Source organism: Carlito syrichta, unplaced genomic scaffold (genome assembly GCF_000164805.1).
Source record: "Carlito syrichta isolate Samal-C Ts95f unplaced genomic scaffold, Tarsius_syrichta-2.0.1 Scaffold301848, whole genome shotgun sequence".
Taxonomy (NCBI): Eukaryota; Metazoa; Chordata; class Mammalia; order Primates; family Tarsiidae; genus Carlito; species Carlito syrichta.
Window position 1 is genome coordinate 147,274 of NW_007245944.1, and position 12,925 is coordinate 160,198.

Sequence of the window (12,925 nt, forward strand, 5' to 3'; positions counted from 1 at the left end):
GGCCACTGCACTCCAGTCTGGGCAACAGAGTGAGACTCCAACTCAAAAAAAAAAATTATAAATTCACATTCAGTTATAAGAAATAAGGCAGAGTGATCTCATGAACCCCTTTCTTCCATGTTACTCAATGGGAACGTTCCATAAAATCACAATTGCAGAACTAAAATAAAAGCTTATGGGCCTGGAGATTTCTTTTTCAGCATTTTTTTTTTTTTTTTGAGTTGGAGTCTCACTCTATTGCCCAGGCTGGAGTGCAGGGGCATACTCACGGTCAACCCAGCATCAACCTGCTGGACTCTGCCGATCCTTCTGCCTCAGCCTTCCAAGTAGCTGGAACTACAGGCGCGCGCTACCACGGCCGGCTAATTTTTGATTTTTTTATTTTAGAGATGAGGTCTTGCCAAGTTGCCTGGGCTGGTCTCGAACCCATGGGCTTGGGCAATCCACTCACCTCGGCATCTCAAAGTGCTGGTATTACAGGTTGAGCCACTGAGCCTGGCCAGGAGATTTTTAATTAAAAACTAAGATTTCCTTAATAGTTATAGGATTATTCAAATTATCTTTTTCAAATTAGATGAGTTGTAGTAGTTTGTACCTTTTAAGGAATTGGTCAATTTTATCAAGTTTATGGTAGAGTTGTTTATAATATTCCCTTATTATAATTTTTTTTTTTTTTTTGAGTTGGAGTCTCATTCTGTCACCCAGACTGGAGTGCAGTGGCCGCTCCCGACCATTGCAGCCTCGACCTGCTGGGCTCCAGGGATCGTTCTGCCTCAGCCTTCCAAATAGCTGGAACTACAGGTGTGCGCTACCATGCCCGGCTAATTTTTTTGTTTTTATTGTAGAGATGAGGTCTCGCCAAGTTGCCCAGTCGTGTCTCGAACCCGCGGGCTCAGGCAATTCACTCACCTCAGCCTCCCAAAACGCGGGATTACAGGCTGAGCCACAGAGCCTGGCTTCCTTATTATACTTTGGATGTCTTCAAGGTCTGTTGTGATCTCTCTGCTTCATTTTTTATGTTGATATTGGTAATTTTTCTCTTTCTCCCTTCCCTCTTGCCTCCTCTCTCGTCCTCCCTCTCTCCCTCCCTTCTTCTCTCCACCTCTTTTCCTTTCTGCTAGTTTTGCTAGAGGTCTATCAATTTTATTGATTCTTTTTCTCAAAGAACCAGTTTTTTGTTGATTTCTGCTCTTATCTTTACTATTTCCTTCCTTCTCCTACCTGTTTTGTTACCTGTTATTGTAGTAAAAGATTAGAACATTTATTTGAGTCTTTTTCTCTTTTTAATGTAAGCATTAATGTTGTAAATTTCCCTCTTAGCACTTCTTTAGCTGTGTTTCACAAATTTTGATATGTTTTATTTTCACCTTTATTTCGTTCAGTGTATTTTTAAATTTCCCTTGAGACTTCCTCTCTGAGCTATGCATTATTTAGGAATGTGTTGCTTTTTTTCCAACTATTTGAAGACTTTCCTGTTCATTTTCTGTTACTGATGTCCAGTTTGATTTTATTGTGACCTGAGAACATACTTGGTATGATTTTGACTCATTCACATTTGCTGAGGTTTTCTCTATGTTTCAAGAGATAATCCATCTTTGTACATGCTCTGTGGATGTTTGAAAGGAATGTGTACACTATTGTGGTTGGATAGAGTGTTCTATAAATGTTCATTAGATCTTGTTGGTTTAGGATGTTGCTTTGTTCTATACCCAGGCTGATTTTCTGTACAGTTGTTCTGTGAATTGTTGAAAGAGGGGTTTTGGATTCTCTAGCTATAGTTGTGGATTTACCTATCTTCTTTTAGTTATATCAGATTTTGCTTCACATATTATGTCACTCTGTTGCCATGTCATCTGGGTGAATTGATCCTTTTATTATTACATTATATCTCCCTTTGTCTCTGGTAATTTTCTCTGACCTGAAGCCCACTTTATTTAATAGTTATGGTGAGAGACTTGGAATGCACATTAACAGTACCATTTCTGGAGGATCGGCAGATTAGGTCATCCATGTCTAGTAAAAACTTGGCACCAAAGCTCAAGTGAGCTTCCCTGGTTGGTAATACTCCATGCATATTGTCATACATCTTGGCTAGGAGAAAGAGCACTAGCCATAGTACTCCACTGGGACGGGATAGCTGGGACATAAATATAAAAAATAAGTACAAACTCTATATGAGGAAAACTATATGAAATCAAAGAATACATAAATAAATGGAGAGATATTCCATGTGTATTTATAGACAGATCCAATATTGTAACATTGACAGTCTTTCCAACTTGACCTATAGATTTAACACACTCCTAATAAAAATCTCAGCAAATTATTTTGGTTGGAATGATGGGGTTATTAAAGCAAATGGTATTGTTTTTAATCTCAAATTCTAGTTATTCATTGATGGCATATAAAAAGTAATTTACTTTTGTATATTTACTGTGTATCTGGCAACCTCGCTATAATCACTACTATGGTTTGAACATATATGTACCCCAAAATTCATATGCTGCAACCTAAGACTTAATGTAACAGTATCAAGAGATACAGCTGGGAGACACAACATCAATATGGGTACCTGATCTCAAACTAGGCAAAATGGGGACAAAAGGGAGGCCCAAACTTTATCTGTACAATGGCCACTTGTATACCTCATCCTGAATTGTAGCCCACATCTTTAAAATAAAAGATAACATGAGGTGGAGCCTTTAGGAGGTGATGAAGTCATGAGGGTTCCACCCTCAGGAATGTGACTTGTGACCTTATAAAAGGTCTAGAGGAAACTAGCTGGGTCCTTCTTGCTCTTTTGCCTTTCACCATATGAAGACACAGGAACAAGTGCCATCTGAGGAGTAGAGAACAAGACTTCACCAGCCACTGAATCCACCCGTGTCTTCATATTGGACTTCTTAGCCTCCAGAACTGTGAGAAATGAATTTCTGTTATTTATAAATTACCAGTCTATGTTTTTTGTTTGTTTGTTTGTTTGTTTTGTTATGGCAAGCAGGAATGAACTAAGATAATCACTTATTAGTTCCAAGAGTTTTTCATCATTGTTGATTCTTTGGGATTTTCTACATAGTGCATTGACAATTATGTCCTCTGCAAATAAAGGCAATTTTATTTATTCCCTCCCAATCTATATAGCTTTTATTTATTTTCTTGTTTTATTGCATTAGCTATGACTGCCAGTACTATATTAAATAGAAATGGTGAGAGTGGACTTCTTTTTCTTTTAATTTTGTAAAAAATTATTTATCAACTCCATTTTTGTATAAAACACATGGGAGAAGCCTAGTCAATCAACACACAACTGGCACCACATGAAAAGGTACTTTTAAGCTGGGCTCGGTGGCTCAGCCTGTAATTCCGTGCTTTGGGAGGCTGAGGTGAGTGGATTGCCTGAGCCCACGGGTTCGAGACCCACCTGGGCAACTTAGCAAGACCTCGTCTCTACAATCATTCAAAAAATTAGCCGGGTGTGATATGATAGTGCATGCCTGTAGTTCCAGCAACTTGGAAGGCTGAGGTGGAAGGATCGCCGGAGCCCAGCAGGTTGAGGCTGCGGTGGCCGGGAGCGGCCACTGCACTCCAGTCTGGGCGACAGAGTGAGACTCCAACTCAAAAAAAAAGGTACTTTCATCAAACTTCGAGTCTAAGAACATACAAGTGCTTCTTTTATCATGTCTGCAAGTAATCATCTATGCTTTTCCATTTAACTGTTAAAAATTCCACATATCCCCATTGTTTCTTCTCAGTTACAATGACGGGGAGGAAGACAGTTGGTTAAATTAACCCCTTAAGGAGTTATCTGCTGTCCCTTCTTTCCAATCAGAGATTTGTGGATGTGAGGAATCATACCACCCCCAGCTGTGATAGCCCTGATGAGAGAATTCAACTCTTCCTCACCATGGATTGCAAACTGCAAGTGAAGCAGGGTGATAGCTTTACTTTGAGATCCTTGGAAGGATTAGCTACCAGCTCCAGCACCTCAGCAGTGAGGTACTCCCGAATCGTGGCACTATACATGGCAGCAGTGGCACCCACCCTTCCATGGCTTGTGGTACCAGTCGTCAAGTGTCTGTGGATGCGGCCCACGGGAAACGGTAGCCCAGCTCTCTGCAAGTGAGACACTGCCTTAGCCTTGGCCTTTCCATTGCTGTTTCCGTCTTTACCTCCAGCCAGGATCTTGTAGACTCTGCCTGCGGCCGCCCTGCTGCACCCAAGAGTGGGTTTCCTTGCCTGGTTTCTGATCATAGAAAAGTGCATCTAGTTTCTTACTAAGTATCATGCTAGTTGTAAGATTTTTTTGATGTTCTTTATCAGCTTGAGAAAGTACCTCTCTATTCCTAGTTTGCTGAGAGTTTTTATAAATTTTGTCATATGCTTTTTGTGCATCTATTGATATGATCACATGATTTTTCTTCTTCAGCCTGTTGATGTGATAGGTTACATCAGTAGATTTTTTAAAAATATTAAATCAACCTCCCTCCCTGGAATAAATCCCACTTTGATGATTTAATTTGTTTTCCATTTTAACAGTTTTCTGAGTTCTGTGAATCTTTCAGCATGTTATTGAGTCAGAGGGTGGTCTTGGGGAACTCCTGAGCTTGAGTCTGCCACTGTCTTGGTCAATCATCTACCTTGCCCTTCACAGGGACCTCTGGGGCTGAATGGTCAATCATTAATTCCCCACATTGGCTCAAATAAACATGTCCTTTTCCACTCTTCTTCATTCAGTCATAGGACAGATGTGACCTAGAGCAGCTAAGACAATCTCTGAAAGGGCTGAAGTTTCTTTCCTGAAGGGGAATCTGACGGCATATCACCATGTCCTTCACAATCCACCCTTTTTGCAGCCTGGCTACACTTCTTTCTGTATGATTGGAGAACAACTCCTCCAAGGACCAATGAGATTCTTCTGTTTCTGGGGTGAAACTTAGAAGAGGATAACTAGTAGGATGATTCACAGCTGCAGTTGATTTTGAGGATACAACTGATTCTTATTGTTTTCCTTCTATGCTATCCATTCAAGATTACCCTTACCTTCAGTTAATACTCCTCCTAGTCTTGGAGTCTTATCTGGTGGCATGTCGCAGATTTTCATTTCTGAGGGGCCTGAGACCTTGGCTGTCATGCTCTTCTCAGACCAGGGTTGATGCAATTGTCCATTCACTACCAAATTTGGACAATAAGGGTCTCAAATGAATCACTTGGATGGCAATTGCATTCCTCCTCCCCCTCACTGGGACAACCAGCCCTACTTCCTCCTGATAAACTGGGTTGGTTGATGATCTGAATCCAGAGGGTGACTCCTTGTCCGCTGGCTCCCGGATGCAAAGTCAGTGAAGTGACAGGCAGAAGCTGCAGCTTAGAGATCTCAAGAGTTCAGTGGGACTCTCTCTGTATCTCCTGGCAGAAGTATTCTTCCCTAGGGAATCAGAACCTTTCATCCTAGAGGGTCCTGAAATGGAGGTGGGAGAAGCACGGAGAGGCAGGAAGCACAAATCCCCCAAGTGTGTCATTGGAGTTAAGCAGAGCCCCTCCCACCTCCATCCTTTGTTTCCCAGGTCCAGGTGTGGCCTACATAGGTCAGAAGTCTAACATGGGTCTCACTGGGCTAAAAATCGAGGTATCATCAGGAGATCCCTTCTGAAGGCTCTAGGAAAGAATCTATTTTCTTGCCTTTTCCAGCTCCTTGAGGCCATTGATGTTTCTTAGTTCTTGGCCTCTTTTTCCATCTTCAAAACCAGTAATGTTGCATTTCTCTGTGTCTTTCTTCCATAGTCACATCTTCCTCTGCATCGCTGATTCTCTCTTTTCTTATGTTCAAGGACCGTTGTGATTACACTGGGCCCGCCAAGATATCCAAGATAACCTCCCTATCTTAAGGTCAACTGATTAGCAGTCTTAATTCTATCTGTAACTTTAATTCCCCTTTTCCATATAACCTAGCATATTTACAAGTTCCAGGGACTAGGATGTGGATGTCTCTGGGGAACTGCTTCCCACATTCCTTATGCGGCTCACTTGTGATCTCCTGTCCTGCTCGTGCTCAGTATTAGATGTTCCACCTCCACCTTACGAGAGATTGTTTTTTGGCCACATCTGACATGATGCCTTGGTAAATCTGATAGAACTCACTACAAAATGGGCAGCCCTGGCTGCATAGTCAACGTCTCATGGTTAAGTTGTCCATACCGGGACCCACTGGCACACTGGGAATTGTTATTCAAAAGTCATGGCCTTGCTCCAGAACCCTAGGAATTTTCATTTTGATTTTCGTTTTTGGACTTGCCATAAACTCTACATGCTATCTTCCCCCACATCTGATACTTCTGATACCACAGGATCAGCCACACTGTGTGGTCCGAGTAGCACTACTGTTTTCGCGATAGCTTGTATCTTTTGCAGACCTTTTCCCATTGCAGGCCCCACTTGAAGCTGGCAATCTATAGTGTCCTCCAATAAATGGGCTGAAACAGCATACCCACATAGAGAAAATGTTCCTTTCAGAATCTAAAGAGGCTTATCAGGCAGAGTGCTTCCCTCTTCCTAGTGGGGTATGCAAGCTTCAGATTTTTTTTTTAAATTTGGATGAACTGTCCTGACATGTCCCTGATTTAGTGGGCCTCTGATTCTTCATGGGGTTTGTTTTCCATCATCCCAAATTCATGTATATCAATGCCTCCGATGTGTTCATCACTTCTTGCCTAATTATCATGATATTATTGATAGAGTGGACAGATGTGACTAAAGGAATTCCAAATAGTCCAGACCTTTTCTGTGAATATTGTGATTAAAGGAGAATCATACTTAACATAGTCCTAGGTCAAAACTAAACATATATAGTTGTCATATACATAGATGGTTGACAACATACTGTTGTCTGTCCCATGTGAGCAAGCTATTTATGATCTCCTTGCTTGACAGCAACAGGAAATAATGCATTCATTCATTCAGTGGTCACATTCCATGTACCCAAGTCATTGTTAATTTGTTCTAGCAACACACCTGGTACTGTGGCTGTAGTTGGGCCTACCAATTGGTTGACTTTGTGGTAGTTAAGTGTCATTCTCCAGGCCTTAGTAGATTCTGGGGGGGTCAGACTGATGAACTAAATTCATACATGACAAGGGACCATCATTCCTGTGTCTTTTAGAGCTTGTGTGTGTGTGTGTTTACGGCACTAATTTTCACGCCCTGTGCACATTTGGGTAAGCCGGTGAAAAGTAGGCCAGAATTCCCTTATGACTTACAGTGCTAATGAGATAAAAGTTAGAGTTCTGAATTTGCTAAGGCAGGAGATGGGGGACACCAGTAAACATCCCAAAGCCTCTGTTTCGACCCCTGGAGGCTGCAACCTGGAAGAGGAGCCAACCAGAAGTAAACAAAGCCTCAACATTCTGCATAGCCATGGCTGGATTAAGATGATCTGATTTCACTCTGTATCATAAGATAGGGTAAGCTCTCTCTGTAATAAAATAGCAAAAGGTGACAAAGTAAGAGGTAAAAGTTTCTCCAGACAGGTAGCTGACACTTTCTTGTAAAAACCAATGATGCCAAGACCAGACTGGCTGAACTTTTGAATATATCATTGGCATTTAACTACCAATGCCTTTCTAGATCATTTTTTGCTAGTAAATGAGTCTCAGTCGAACCATCCCAAGAAAGAAATGCCAGATAGAAGAGGCCTCCTTGGGTCCAGTGGTCAGTTTCCACAAGAGTACAACAGCAATCAATGGCTGCCTTTGTTTAGGAGCGTACTTGGTGGCTGCTTCCAGCAGGTGGCAATGTTTTACCAGGAAATGACCTCCCTGAACCCTGCTTTCTTTCTGTCTTTTAGCAAAGCAGGGATTTCTTGTTTTCCTTTTGAGATTCCGTATGGTGTTTGCTGAACTACCCAGAGGGGACAGGGAAATGGGCTAAAGGTATGACCTACAAGTCCCACATGAAGCAGTTGTTGAGCAAGGTGACCCCTTCTGACATAACACATCATTCCAAAATAACTGTACGTACCTCTAATACACCTAACAAGCCCTGTCTGCAAGTTTACTTTAGCTTTTCTTCTCCACTGCACATCATACCTAAACTCCATCACTTGAATTCGGTTGCTTTTCTCCCTATAGGAACACAATGAAAATCAGGGTCTACAACGATGTCTCCTGTCCAGGAGCCCAGGGAAGTTCTGAATGGCAGAGAAAGAACAGAACAGAATAACACAGTTGTTAGTCTCTGGTTTAGTTCCTTGTTCCAGGGTCAGAAGTCATGTTATCAGTCCCAGTTCCTCTCCATGCACCTCTCAGTGTCTAGTGAACACCCAGGCCCAGAGACCCCCTTCCTGTCCCTAGGCACACTGCCTCCGCTCCACTCTTTAGTCCTTAGTGCCTGTGGCCGCTCTGAGCCCAGCATCTTTTCCTCCTACAGGTCTGGGGAAGATGCTGACTTGAGTGCCTGGATCCAACAGAGCCACAGTTTGAGCCTTTCTTTCTCTGAAGTTTCCCAGCATAGGCACCAGGTGTGTATGGCCCTTCGTCCTGCTTGTGGGCAGGGAGATCTCACGCTCGTCTCTAATTATCTTTCTCCAAAGCAGCTGAGGTTGAAGGGGGAGGTGGGGGGAGGAGACAGGTGGAGAGAAGAGATGGGGAGGAAGAGGCGGGCAATGAGAGAGGAAATTGACCACATGCATGTATTTTCAGTTTCGAGTGGCTGGTTTGGATTCAACCAAACACATTTCTAACATTTTAGTTCACTCCAACATATATATCAAGTAGCAAAATCCTTACAGCTGACACCATTTATTTGAGCTTTGAGATTCCTCACTTAGTAGTTGCAGTCATATTGCTTTTGTGCTGGGCCACGGGGCTTGCTGCTGTGTCATGAGAACATCCCTTCCTGCTGTTGCCCAAAGGAAAGTGAGTAATATGAGTTGTTAATAGCCAAGGGACCATTTGGATGGCTTGGCTGCCTCTGGTTATTCAGATTCACTAGCGGGTAGGTCAGTGGGAAACCCCTGATCCCCCACCTCTGCTGCATCTGTTACTTGGGTGAGAGTATTTGCTACTAGATCCCAGGGAATCTTCTCATATCCCTAAACCTATCTCATTGGCATCTTGTCCTTCTTCTAAAAAGGACTTTGAAAAATTAGCTAGATAGGCATATAAGCATAGTATCATGTTCATCTTATCTATTCTGCCTGCCATAACAAAACACCATAGACTGGGTAGCTTACAAGCAATAGAAATTTATTTCCCACAGTTTCAGAGACTAGGAAGTTGAAGATCAAGGCATGAGCAGATTCAGTGTCTGGTGAAGGTCTGTTGCTCACATGGGGATACAGGTAGAAGGTACTACCTGTATCCCCATGTGTTGGAAAAAACTCCTTGGGGGTCTCTTTTATAAGGGCACCAATCCTGTTCATGAGGGCTCTGCTCTCAAACCTTAATGAACATTTCCCCAAATGTCCCACCTCTTAATATTATCACATTGAAAATTAGGCTTCAACATATGAAGTTTGAGGAGAAAAACAAACATTCAGACTATCAAAGTGTTATTGCTAATAATAAACAACTTCAATTTGCCTAGTATTTTTCATTCCAAGAATGAAATGAAGATGAGAAACAAATATGCCACTAATGGTTGAAGAGGAAAGTGAGGAAAAGAAGAAAATTTTACCCTGAAGCCTCTTATCATCCATGAATGAAGCGACAATCAAAACCCAAATACTTTGTTTATTACTCTTCCCATTAGATTTTGCGATCTCCTGTGGAAATTTTGTATCGTCATTTCCATTTGTAAGAGATTGGCTTTATAATAAATGAATTAAAAGAGCAAGCTTAAGCAATAGAAATGAAATCAAAACAGTTTCTGATTCCTAAATGTTGACTGTTTATTTTTCCACATCATCCTCATCATGGTGCATGTGGTAAACTAAACAACGGCCCCCAAAGATATGTCGACGTCCAAATCCCCAGAGCTTTTTATGGCTGGGACTTTCACATGTGATTAAATGAAGAATCTTGAAAATAGGAGATGATGCTGGATTATCTGAGTGGGTCCTGACTGTCCTTATGAAAGAGGCAAAGAAAGATTTCATAGAGACAGAAGAGAAGAAAGGCAATATGACCACAAAGGCAGAGATTGGAATGGCATGGCTACAAGTCAAGGAGATCAGGCAGATACCAGAAATCAGAAGAGGCAAGAAGCTCTTCTTTCTAAGAGCTTCTGGAGGAAGCACAGTTCTGTCCGTATCTTGATTTCAGAGTCCAGATTTCTGCCCACTTGGGACTGCGTGGAAATACATTTCTATTGTTTTAAGACACCGAGTTTGCAACACATCACCACAAACTAGATGACTTAAAACAACAGAAATCTATTCTCTTACAGCAGAAATATGAAGTCCAGAAGTCTGAAATAAAGATGTCAGCAGAGTTGGCTCCTTCGGGAGGCTTTGAGGAGTAACGTGTTCCATGCCTCTCTTCTAGCTTCTGTGGCTGCCTGCAATCCCTGGCATGCCTTGGCTTGTAGACATATCAGTCTTGTATCTGCTTCCATCTCCACATGGCTTTCCTTTCTGGGTTCTCCTCTGTGTTTCTTTTTTACTTATAAGAACACTTGAGGGGGCACACCTCATCAACAAGTGTACCTGCATAACGAACATTTGTATACTTAACCCTGAATTGTACCCACATCTTTAAAATAAAAAATTAAAAAGAAAAAGAACACTTATTGGACGAAGGACTTACCCAGTTAATCCAAGATGATCTGATCTCTAGAATCTTAATTTAATTATATCTTCAAAGCATCTTTGTCCAAATAAGGTCACATTCATAGGTATCCAGGGTTAGGATTTGGGCATCTTTGAGGGAGGAGGGCACAATTTGACCCACTACAACCTCGTTCAGAGAGATTTACCCTATTTCAAAGAGAGATCTGAAGTAGCATGTGATAATCAGTTGGTTATAATTCCCAGTTGTAACTGGGAATTGGAAGAAAGGGTGGTAATAAATCCAGGCCTAAAGTGGATTTTCTACCTACCTGATCTTTAGCGCTAAGACAAGAGAAAATCAGGAAAATGGTACTTGTTACATTCTGAAATGCCTATAATAATACTTCTTAAGTGATCCAAGGTAGATGTACTTGAGATTCAGGATGGATACAGCTGTGTCTGTGCCGATGAGCCAGCTCCATCAGGGGAAAGAAGAGTGAGCTGTATTTCACGACTCAAGTCCCAGTATTTTCCTAGGTGCCAGCAATTTAGGCCAACTTAATTACCCTTTTTTCTCACACAGGAAACAGAGATAATAATATTTGATGTGTCTATCTCATAGGTGTTGAACTCATATGTCAGAAATTACATAATTAACAGTAAAACCACATAAACTTATGTCCCTGTGATGATTAGACATGCATTAGACTTGAAATTATATCTGAAATGAAATCAACAGTCACTTTTCATTATTTGTGGTGGTTACATTCTATATAGTTGCCAGAAACACTGAATTAGCAAATACTGAACCACAGCCCTTTGAGGTAACATAGGGTTAAATTCCTGTGATCACAACATTTTCATCAAACAGTCCGTACATGATCTTGTTTTACCTATGTTTCTGTTAAAAAGACAACTTATTTGATATATATTGCTGGCTCATTAACACGGAAATCACAGCCAACAGTGCTATAACTCGTGTCTGATCAAAGTTTATCTAAGACATACATTTTCTCTGTAGAGACTGTCATAGCTATCTTTTGCTTAGGAACACTAAACAAGACTTCAGCCTCATGTGTGGGGGGCTATTTAAACAGCAAAATCAACAGTAAAAAAAAAAAAAAACAACAAAACAGCGACAAAATCACCAGCAAAAAATGTGCTGCTAAATATACAATGGAAAGGACAGTTTATAGTTAGATCCTAACTTTGTTCTATCTCAGGGAATGTGTGCAGCAGTGGACTCCAATTTGTTACAGCTCTGTGCACAATCGTGAATGAACAAAAGCACCAGGGGTATTAATTTGAGGGGTTACAAATTAATTTTTGGTAGACACATTTGCAAATATAGAATCTGAAAATAATGAAGATATTCAGGCTGAGAAATAGTATTCATTTGTTCTGTTTTATACTTTCCCAGCTCACTCCAATGATCACACTTTATTTGCCTATTTGTCCAGAAAGCATTTCCTCAGGGAAGAATGAACAGGTTAGGGGAAAGTTCCAATCATACAGTAGCACTTAAATATCCAGGGGATAAAGGGAATTGTGGGATAGGACAATGTTGGCTTGTCCTGAACTCCCAACAGTAACACCATACCTTGCACATAAACAGCTATTGGTGGACTAAAGGACTTAATGCAAGTGCTGGAGAGACACGTTTCCTGCTACCTGCCTTCCCAAACCATCTTATTCATTCCCTCTCTCTTCTCTCAGTGTCTCTGACAGTTTAGTGTGTGACCTTCTGGCTGGCACTCAGAACAAACTTCCTCCCTAACCCACTATTATGCTTGTGTGATTGCTTCCTGACCACACATCCTTCCTTTATCTTCAAGGAAGCCAGGCTATCTCGAGGGTTACTGGATGCTGAGGCTCACTCTAGACTTTGTTAACTCCCCTCCCCCTCACACACACTCTGTTTGATATCCCCCTAAGTTGAAACAACCCCCTTCCCTGGCAAGACCTCCTGATGTTTCAAGTTAAGGCTCTCAGCCGCCCACATCATGCAGCAGAAACCCATTCCCCTTTTTTACTCACTGACTCCTACTCTTTTCTTGCAGCCAGTACTCCAGACATGAGTCCTGAGCCAGGAGACCAGAGATTTACTGGAGGAAACAAAGGATGAAACCTCAGGGCTGGAGCTCTGGAGAGACCTCACGGTTGACAAAGAAGTGACCCGAGGTTGGCTCTTGTTGAATAAGAAGGGAGAGGTGGATCCAAATA

The 12,925-nt window shown here is 41.7% G+C and overlaps 1 pseudogene; it reads right to left on the minus strand.

Annotated features, from left to right (window-relative positions):
- Nucleotides 1-3,793: 3,793 nt before the first annotated feature.
- On the minus strand, nt 3,794-7,983 carry LOC110595421 (annotated as a pseudogene).
- Nucleotides 7,984-12,925: the final 4,942 nt, after the last annotated feature.